General features: G+C 47.5%; 1 protein-coding gene across 1 annotated transcript in view; it reads right to left on the reverse strand.

Moving 5' to 3' along the window:
* ABAT (4-aminobutyrate aminotransferase) overlaps positions 1-4,197 on the reverse strand; it is a 75,784-nt gene extending 71,587 nt beyond the window's left edge. Inside the window, exon 1 of the mRNA XM_016154106.2 lies at positions 4,080-4,197. The gene's annotated coding sequence lies outside the window, so the exon portion shown is untranslated. The remainder of the gene's footprint in view (positions 1-4,079) is intronic.
* Positions 4,198-9,150: the final 4,953 nt, after the last annotated feature.

Here is a 9,150-nt window from a genome sequence, read left to right on the forward strand (position 1 = left end):
GGGTGACGGAGAAATTCTGGACCTGGATAGTGCTGATGGTTGCGCAACATGTGAATGTATTTAACGTCACTGAGTTGTACACTTTAAAATGATTAAAATTGCTACATTTTATGTTATCTGTCTTTTACCACCATAAAAAAATACATTTACGCATGCACTAAATGCTCACCGAGTCCCTGCTGCGTGCCAGAAACTGTGCTATGCATTTGAGACGCAAGAGCAAATGAGACCAGTGTAATCTCTACCCTCCGAGGAATTACAGAAGGGGAGAAAAGCCAGCAAACAGTCCTGGACCCAACGAAGCCTTGGATGGGAGTGACGGGAGTTCAGAGAAGAATTTGGCTCCAGGCAGGGGGTGGGAAGGGAAGGATCAGAGATCCCTGCTACAAAAGATAGAACGGGAGGTAGCTTTTGAAGGAGGAGGGAAATGTGGAGAGTCGGTCTTATTGAAGCAATGTGTAATTAGAGGCCGCATCAGGCCATCCCGTCCCCAAGATGGGTAAGACAGTTGAATGCATGGAGCATCTAAAAAGCAAGGATAATTGGATACAAGGGAGAATGGAGGAGAGTAGTTACACTCAGAACCCCCAGCCCTGGACTTTCTGCTGGGATAAGTGGAGAGTGGGGGGTGTTGATTCAGCCAGCGGCTGTCACCCATGAGGCTTTTGTCCTCTGCCTCCTGGCAAGGGGGCGGGCAAGCAGAGAGGTGGGGAGAGGCAGGGCTCACAGCGTCTGAGCCGGGCTATGTACCAGGTGTCTGGACGTGGTTTCGGTTAATCCTCATAACAACCGGACGACGTAGGTTCTTCCGTTGCCCCTCCTCCTCCTTCTCCTCCCGTTTTAAAACAAGACTTCCTATTATTCCCTTTTTAAAGATGGGGAAATGGAACCTTGAGGGGTAAAGTGCCTGTGATCTGAGGCCCTCGTTGCTGGTGGGAGCCCAGTTCAGCTCCATCCAGTCGGTCATCCCCCAAGACCCACCGAGATGCCGGGGGAGTGAGTTCCCCAAGGCCAGGACCTAGGCTAGGCCAGGGGAGGTGGAGCCTCAGACTCCTGTATCCTGAACTCTCAAGGAAGCAGAAAGGCCTGAGTTTCAGCCATTGGCAACTTCCGGCATGACCGCGTCCCTGGATGACTTTGCTCCCCAAGAAGACATCCGGCAATGCCCGGAGGCAGCTCTAGTTGCATAACTAGAGGGGGCCGCGACTTGCTTCTAATGGGTAGAGGGCAGAAATGATGCTCAACCTCCTACAGCGTGCAGGACATCCCCCGCGGCTCAGGACGTTCAAGCCCGAAAGGTCAACAGCGCCGAGGATGAGAAACCGGCCCTAGACCTACCTCTTCTCCGACACCTGCCCCACAACAAGCCTTAGTCAGAGAAAAAGGAAACTGAGGCTCAGAGCCCCGGGTCCGCCAGCCAGTGGTAGTCAGGAGTCAACTTTTGGCCCCATCTGCCTTTCGGGTCTGCGGTCCATGCCACAAACTGCACTGTCTCTCAGGGAGGTCGTCACCCTCGTCTCCGAGTGCTAGCCGACTGTTCACCGGTTTGGCTCCTAGCAGATTATCTACAGGGCAGATTATGAATTTTACCTAAAAAGCACATCCTCCCTACCGTTTTAAAAGGTTTTGTGATTTTGCACTGGTGATCACAATCACTGTTCCCATCTACTATGTGCTACTTACGTTACAAGAATTCACTCGTCTTATCCCGGTAAGGACATTTAGGGAACCGAGTCACAGGTTAATTATTTTCCTCAAGATCACTAGCAGGTTTGGGCTCTCGACCCACTCAGATAAGAGGGTTCAGAGACCAGTCTCTCAAACCCTGTGCACCACGGCTCCCTGTCATGCTCTAAATGTTCTGTTCACCTTGGACTTGGTTCCTGCTCTAAACTGGAGTACAACAGGCCATTGTTTCAGCTGTTGTCCTGACCAATGCCTCAAGAAAAAAAGGTGCTCTCTGAGCAGGAAAGGGACATCGCTGCAGGGGACTCGGGGGGGTGGAGGATGGAGGGAACATCTAGGGACAGAGAGGAAAGGGGCCCTGAAGGAAGGGGATATGACTTCTTAGGATCCTGTCCGAAGTTCCCGGAGCAAACCCAGGCATGCAACTGAGGTTCCTGCAGCAGTCCTGGCCCCAGCGTATTTGCTATCCTGGGTTGGTTTGGATTTTGACAAGCCTAATCGACAGTGGGCTCAATAAAAAGATCACATGGGGGTGAGAGGTGACGTCTAAACTCCCGGGAACGGTTTCTACAAGGTGGCGTTCCAGCTCTGCCCCTTCCTGGTTGCGTGACATTGGCAGAGCCTTGGCACCCTTTCTGACAAGTGGTGACAGCAGCATCCAGCAGTCCGGGTTGTGAATGTGAGGACTGGAGGTAGCGTATGGGACTCCGGCACCCCGTAAGCCCTGGAGAAACTGTGACCAGCTTTGCCATCTTTTGGCTGGGTGACCTTGAGCAAGTCTCTTCCCCTCTTTGTGCCTCTGTTTGTTTAACTGTCAAAGGAAGGGGCAGGGTCTTCGGTCTAGAAGCCCACTGAGGTCCTAGGGTTCCAAGTCTCTCCCCAGGGCTGACCTTTATGGGCATCCAGGATGCATGTTCTTCCACACTCCAGGCGGAAGGCACAGGTCCAAAAAGCAAGGCGAAGCTTCTTGCCCTTCTCTTCCCTGCTCTGCCAGCCCCCACCTACCCTGCCCCCCTGCCCCCCGCACCACACACCTGGCCTGCCACAGAAGAGCTGCCCCCTTCAGGTCACCAAAATCCTGTCCCTCAGTCCAGCTTCATCAAAGCAGCAAAGCCGACACTGTCTCCGGCCCAGGTGGATGGTTCCTGTAGCATCCATTTCCTTTAGCCACTGCGGAATGCCACTGGGCAGTGCCCACGGGAGCTGGGGGGTAGTGGGCAGCCCCAGGGGGCCTTCTCTCTGCATGGATACCCCATTTTCCAGGAGAGGGGCTGGACTGCCTCAGGGCAGGATATTCTGAACACAGCCCTGTGTGTGTGTGTGTGTGTGTGTGTGTGTGTGTGTGTGAACCCTGCTAGTTCTGCTGCCTAAGAGGCCATCTCTACTGGCAAGAGTTTGGAGGCGCCTAGAAGGGTCTCTAGATTTAGGATCCCAGCTTTAAGGGCATCAGTTTTCCTAAACCGTCTTCCTCAACCTCTTCCTCTGGTCTAATCTCTGGCTAGGGTGAGGAAAGGTGAGATGGTATTAGGTGGAGCACCGAGGTGTGGGAGTACAGATGCTGGAGGGTGGGATGGGAGAGGAGGTGCCGGGTGGGTGCGGGGCGTTAGCGGGATGCGATTTATGTGAAAGGGGTAGACAGGGGCGGAATGAGGGGAGTGACTTGGTCTGGATGGGTACCCCAGACTCTTGCCCTGTTTCTGAGTATGAAAGCCCCTCATCTTACATCTTTCTTGGAGGAAGAGGGGAAAGCCCCCAAATGAGAGGGAGGGAATTACATCTAAAGGCAAACATCAGAGTCTAGTTTCTGAGGAAGCAGATGTAGGGAGGTCCATGTTGGGTTTGAGGGCGACAAGCAGAGTCTCTGCCCTGGGATCTCCTTGTCTTAAGGAGACGTTTATTTCGCAGGAGATGGGGGGGGGGGGGCTCCATTTTCCATGGAGAGAGCACACTGTTATACTGTTATCTATGAGCTGAGAAGACCCCCATCATTCCGAAGGGAGGGTGGGGAGAAGAAATCCAAACTTAGTTTTTAGGGAGAGGGAGAGGACGTGAGTCCCCAAGGAGATAAGCGGGTCCTAGATACCTGCGGAGGCTGGATCCCACTTTTGGGGGCACACTTCATTTCAAGGGGCGAATTAGGGAGCGGAATCCTATCTCTTGAGCGTAGGGCTAAGAGGAAGGGCCCATTTCTGAAGGAAAAAGAAAGCTATTTGCTCTCTGAGAGGTGGGAGACCCTCTCTTTTCAGAGAAGGAGACCCAAGTCTTGGGAGGATGAGGGCCGTGTTTCTGGGAGAAGATGCCCCGTTTTTGCTCTCTGGGGGCAGGGCCGAAGGACTTCGTCTCGGTTCCCCGTGCAAGAGCCCGCCCCGCTGGACCCAGCGCCTCGCGCTTACCTCCAAGCCCCGGCTCGGATGTGCGGACTCTGATCTGCTGGGCCGCGACTTGCGGGATCCGCGCTCTGCGCTCCGGCTGCGCCGGGTCTCTGCCCCGCTTCCCCCAGCGACTCGCGGGGCTCCCTGGCTCCGCCGAGCCGCGCCGGCCAATCAGCGCTGCCGGCCCCGGCCCTCGCTGGCGCCGCAGCCAATGAGCACGCCCGCCACGGGCCACCGCCCCCGGGAGGAGGGGGAAGGCGGGGCGGGGGCAGAGTCCGGCCTCCGGGGGCGCAGGAGCCGGGGACCTGCAGGAGGAACCGCGAGGGCCGGGAGCGAAGCTTGGGGCGGTGGAAGAGGCGGCCCAGGACCCCCATCAAGCCCGAGGCGGGCCTATCTGATGGAGGGTGGGGAGCCGGTCTTTAAAAGAGGGACGGCTCTATTGGTCGATTTAACCTAGACCTTAATTACTCCCTGCCCCTTTTCTGGACCATTGGGGCTGTGGGTGAGTGTAGCTTCCCCCACTGCAACCCACACCCCAGAACCCTAGAGTCAAAGGCAGACAGACAAGGTTCCGTGTGAAAAGGGGGGGAAAGAGCATCACGCCCCGCCCCCCTCCACCCCACAATGCGGGTCTCAGGGACTTTTCACTCACCCTCCAAGTTGCCATTCCCTTAACACCTCCTGGCCCACCCACTCCAGAAGACAAATACTCCATCTCCCTGATTCTCAATTTCCTCAGTAGCAAGCAGAGACACTAGTGATAGTACCTCCTTTATGGGCATAAATGAGATCAGAGATTGATTAGGGTGCTTTAATAAAAATTCAAATGCCATAGGAAAACTAGTTAATACTAAAGTGTGAATGACTGATAGCCCCGTAGCTTTCTAAAGGTATTTGGAAAGAGGATACATTTATTCAGAGGTAAAATCAAAGACACAAGAGACTGCCGTCAGAACAAGAGGACATTGACAAGTACTCATAATAAATGGATGAATGGAGATTCCAGATCTTAAAAGGCCGAGAAAGGCTACAGCTTGGTTTTCCCCAGTCAGCCTCATTAGGTAACTATTCCCTTAGTCTGCTGGAATCTTGCAGAATCCTAAGGTCCCTTCTTCCTGCTTTTAGGAATCCAAACTGCTTTATCTTTGATTAGGCATGGAGGATTGTAGTTCTAGGAATTAAGGAATTAAGATAAATATAATGCAAATGAATAAATAAAAACTTCCAACAAACTACCTGCGCCCTAATGTGATCTGTGACTGTGGGGACCAACCAGAAACAATAAATAAGAATAAATAATTCAAAGGAACAGACAGAAAATATAAATGATCCACAGTTCTGCTGTTAAACCTTGAGAGCTGTGGCAATCTCTTTGGTATGTGAACCCTGTCACCTTGCTTGCAGAATTTTATGGGGCCTGGGTTATAAATCTAGCAATTTTTCCTTAAAACCTAAGCCATGCGGACAGTACCCCTTATTGCCCAAGACTCAATCAAAGAAATCAAATGGTCAATAAACATGAGAGGAAATAAAGTTTGTCGAAGGCAAATGAAAGTGATGAAAAAATTTCGTCTACCAAATTGGCCTCATTTTTATTATTATAATTAGTATTATTTGTGGAGGTTTTAAGGAAGTAGACAATTTCATGAATTGCTGATGGGAGAATAAATGATGAAAATTTTTCTGGAGAGAAACTAGGTACTCTTATTTTAAAAATCTTAAAAGTGAGCTTACCCTTTGACCTAGCAATTAAACCTTATGAATTTTCCTAAAACAATAAATGATATAAAAGTTTAGTGATAAAGTAGTTTACTCTCATTTTGTTTATTGTTGCAAAAAAATGGAAACAATTTAAATATACGGCAACAGAGGTTCTGAAGGGACCTCTGTTGCATGAGACAGAATGATTCCGATAAAACATAGGGGTTGACTATTGAGTGATACGGAAATATCATCTCAAAATATTAAGTGAACGAAGATATTCATTCAAAAAGTTTGTCCTATTTTTGTTAAATCTCTATAAATATAGATGGATCAGCGCTGTCCAAGAGAACTTTCTGTGATGGTAGAAATGTTCTGTATCTGTGCTGTCCAGTATGGCACTCACTGGCCATATGTAGGTAATGGACACTTGTCATATCATTAGTAGACTGAGAAACTAAAGTTCTAAATTTTACCTAGTTTTAGTTTGAAGTTAAAGAGTTACATGTGGCTAGCGGCTATCACATAGGACAGTACTGATATAGATAGATAATAGGTAGGTAGGTAGGTAGATAGATAGATAGATAGATAGATAGATAGATAGATAGACAGACAAAAAATAAACACCCATTAGCGGAAATAGAGAAGTTATCTCTGTAGGTTGAAATTATGAATGGTTCTAATTTTACTTTATTTGCATGTCACCAATTTCTAATTACTCTGTCATGAATATATATTGCTCCTGTACTATAAAAAATATATTTTAAATGAAAAACAAAAATACAAACAATGCAATTTAAAAATGGGCATAGGACTTGAATAGACATCTCTTCAAAGAGGACATACAGATGGCCAACAGATATGAAAAGATGCTTAATATAACTAATCATCAAGGAGATGCAAATTCAAACTACAATGAGATATCACCTCACATCTGTCAGAATGGGCATCATTGATAAATTGACAAACCAGTGTTGGCGAGGATGTGGAGAAAAGGGAACCCTCATACGCTGTTGTGGGATTACAAATTGGTGTAGCCACAATGGAAAACAGTATGGAAATTCCTCAAAAAGTTAAAAATAGAGTTACCACATGACCCAGTGATTTTACTTCTGGGTATCTATCTGAAGAAAACAAAAACACTAACTTGAAAAGACATATGCACCCCTATGTTCATTGCTGCATTACTAGTAAAAGTCAAGATATAGAAGCAATCTAGATCAGGGGTCCCCAAACCCCAGGCAGTGGACCAGTACTGGTCTGTGGCCTGCTAGGAACCAGGCTGCACAGCGGGAGGTGAGCGGCAGGGAAGTGAGTGAAGCTTCCATCTGTGTTTGCAGCCGCTCCCCAGCACTAGCATCACTGCCTCAGCTCCACCTCAGATGCTCAGGCATTATTAGACTCTCATAGGAGCACCGGTCTCTGGTCCCTAAAAGGCTGGGGACTGCTGACCTAGATGTCCATCAATAGATGGACACACACACACACACACACACACACACACACTCACATACAATGGAATATTATTCAGCAGTTAAAAAAAACCTGCCATTTGTATCAATATGGATGGACCTCATAGAAGGTATTATGCTAGGTGAAAAAAGTCAGACAGAGAAAGACAAATGTCATACGATCTCACCTATATGTGGAATCTAGAAATACAAAACAAATAAATAAATAAAACAGAAACAGATCCATAAATACAGAGAACAGGCTGGTAGTTGCTAAAGGGGAGGGGGGTGGGGAATAAGAATAAACAATAAAATAAAACAAAATAAAAAACAAAAAAAGCAAAACTAAACCAAATGCAGCTCACCTTTTGTATGACCCGCACGCTGTGATATAAAGTGGGTTTTATAGTTTAAATGGTAGGAAAAAAAATCAAAAGAAGAATATTTTGTATCACATGAAAATTACACGAAGTTCAAATTTCAGTGTGCATAAATGAAGTTTATTTTGGAACACAGCCATACCCACACACTTATGCAGCGTCTGTGGCTGTCTTTGTGCTACCATGGCAGAGTTGAGTAGTTGCGACAGAGACTGTATATAGCTTGCAAAGCCAAAATTGTTTGCCATCTGGCCTTTTTAGAAAAAGCTGGCCAAGCCCTGGTCTAAGGCAATCAAGGGAAGCTAAGCGTCTGGCATCATCATCATCTGTTCATTCATTCATTCATTCATTCAGCTACATACTGAGTCCCCACCGTGGGTTAGGCCCTGGTCCTGGGATGCACTGTTTCTGGTTGAGGAGGGGTGTGAGAGAGATATTTAGAGCCAAGTGCTTTGCCAGCCGTTTCTCAAATAGCTTCATTGTGACACTTGTGAAGAAAACCGTCAGCAGGTAGAGAAAGCCTTTCTCACATTAGCTTCACTTGCATTTCTACAGCTCCGTGGTTTTTCTATGGGGTTGTCTGGGGCTGCAGGTGTCTTCTGAGGGATGCTGAAAATGTTTTCCAGAGACTGCTGAGGCCTAGGGTGGAGGCTCCTTCCCAGAGGAGCAGTTCCGGCTGTGAGGACCTCCCGAGAGGACAAATGAGGGTGATGGAGAGTGAGGCTCTGGGCGCCGGCGGTGTGAGCAGGAAAGACCCTTAGAGGTCAAGTCAGCAGCCTATTGTACAGAAGAGGAAACTGAAGCCCAGAGACAAGGATGAACTTGCTCAAAGAGAAAAGGAGAGAACGTGTGTCTTATTTCCAAGGTCTGTGCTTTCCACTCTCCTCACAAATTAAAGGGACATTATAGAGGGCATTTAAGTGAGATGGAAAGGGGACCGGTTTGAGGCGTGATACCGGGTTCCAGTTCCATCTCCAAAGGGCCATGTGACATTGGAAAAGTCGTTTACCCCCTCTCAGCCTCTGTGTTCTCATCTGTAAACTGGATAATTAAAGTGTCTACCACAATATCCTCACGTAAAAGAATGAAGTTAGACCCTTACCTCACACCGTATACAGACATGAACTCATAATGGATCAAAGACCTAAATATAAGATTTAAAACTATAAAACTCTTAGAAGAAAACACAAGGGAAATCTTCATGGTCTCGGATTCGGCAATGGCTTCTTAAGTATGACACCGGAAGCATAAGAAAAACCAACCAACAAACAAACAAAAAATAGATAAATTGGAATTCATAAAAATTAAAACCTTTTGTGCATCCAAAGGCACAATCAAGAATGAAAATACAACTCATATAATGGGAGAAAATATTTGGAAATCATATATCAGCAAAGAGTCTAATATCTAGAATATATGAAGAACTCATACAATTCAACAACAAAAAGGCAAACAACCCAATTCGAAAGTAGGCAAAGATTTGAATGGTCATTTCTGCAAAGAAGAAATACAAATGCCCAGCAAGCACATGAAAAGTTGTTCGACATCATTAATCATTAG

Source organism: Rousettus aegyptiacus, unplaced genomic scaffold (genome assembly GCF_014176215.1).
Source record: "Rousettus aegyptiacus isolate mRouAeg1 unplaced genomic scaffold, mRouAeg1.p scaffold_m13_p_8, whole genome shotgun sequence".
Taxonomy (NCBI): Eukaryota; Metazoa; Chordata; class Mammalia; order Chiroptera; family Pteropodidae; genus Rousettus; species Rousettus aegyptiacus.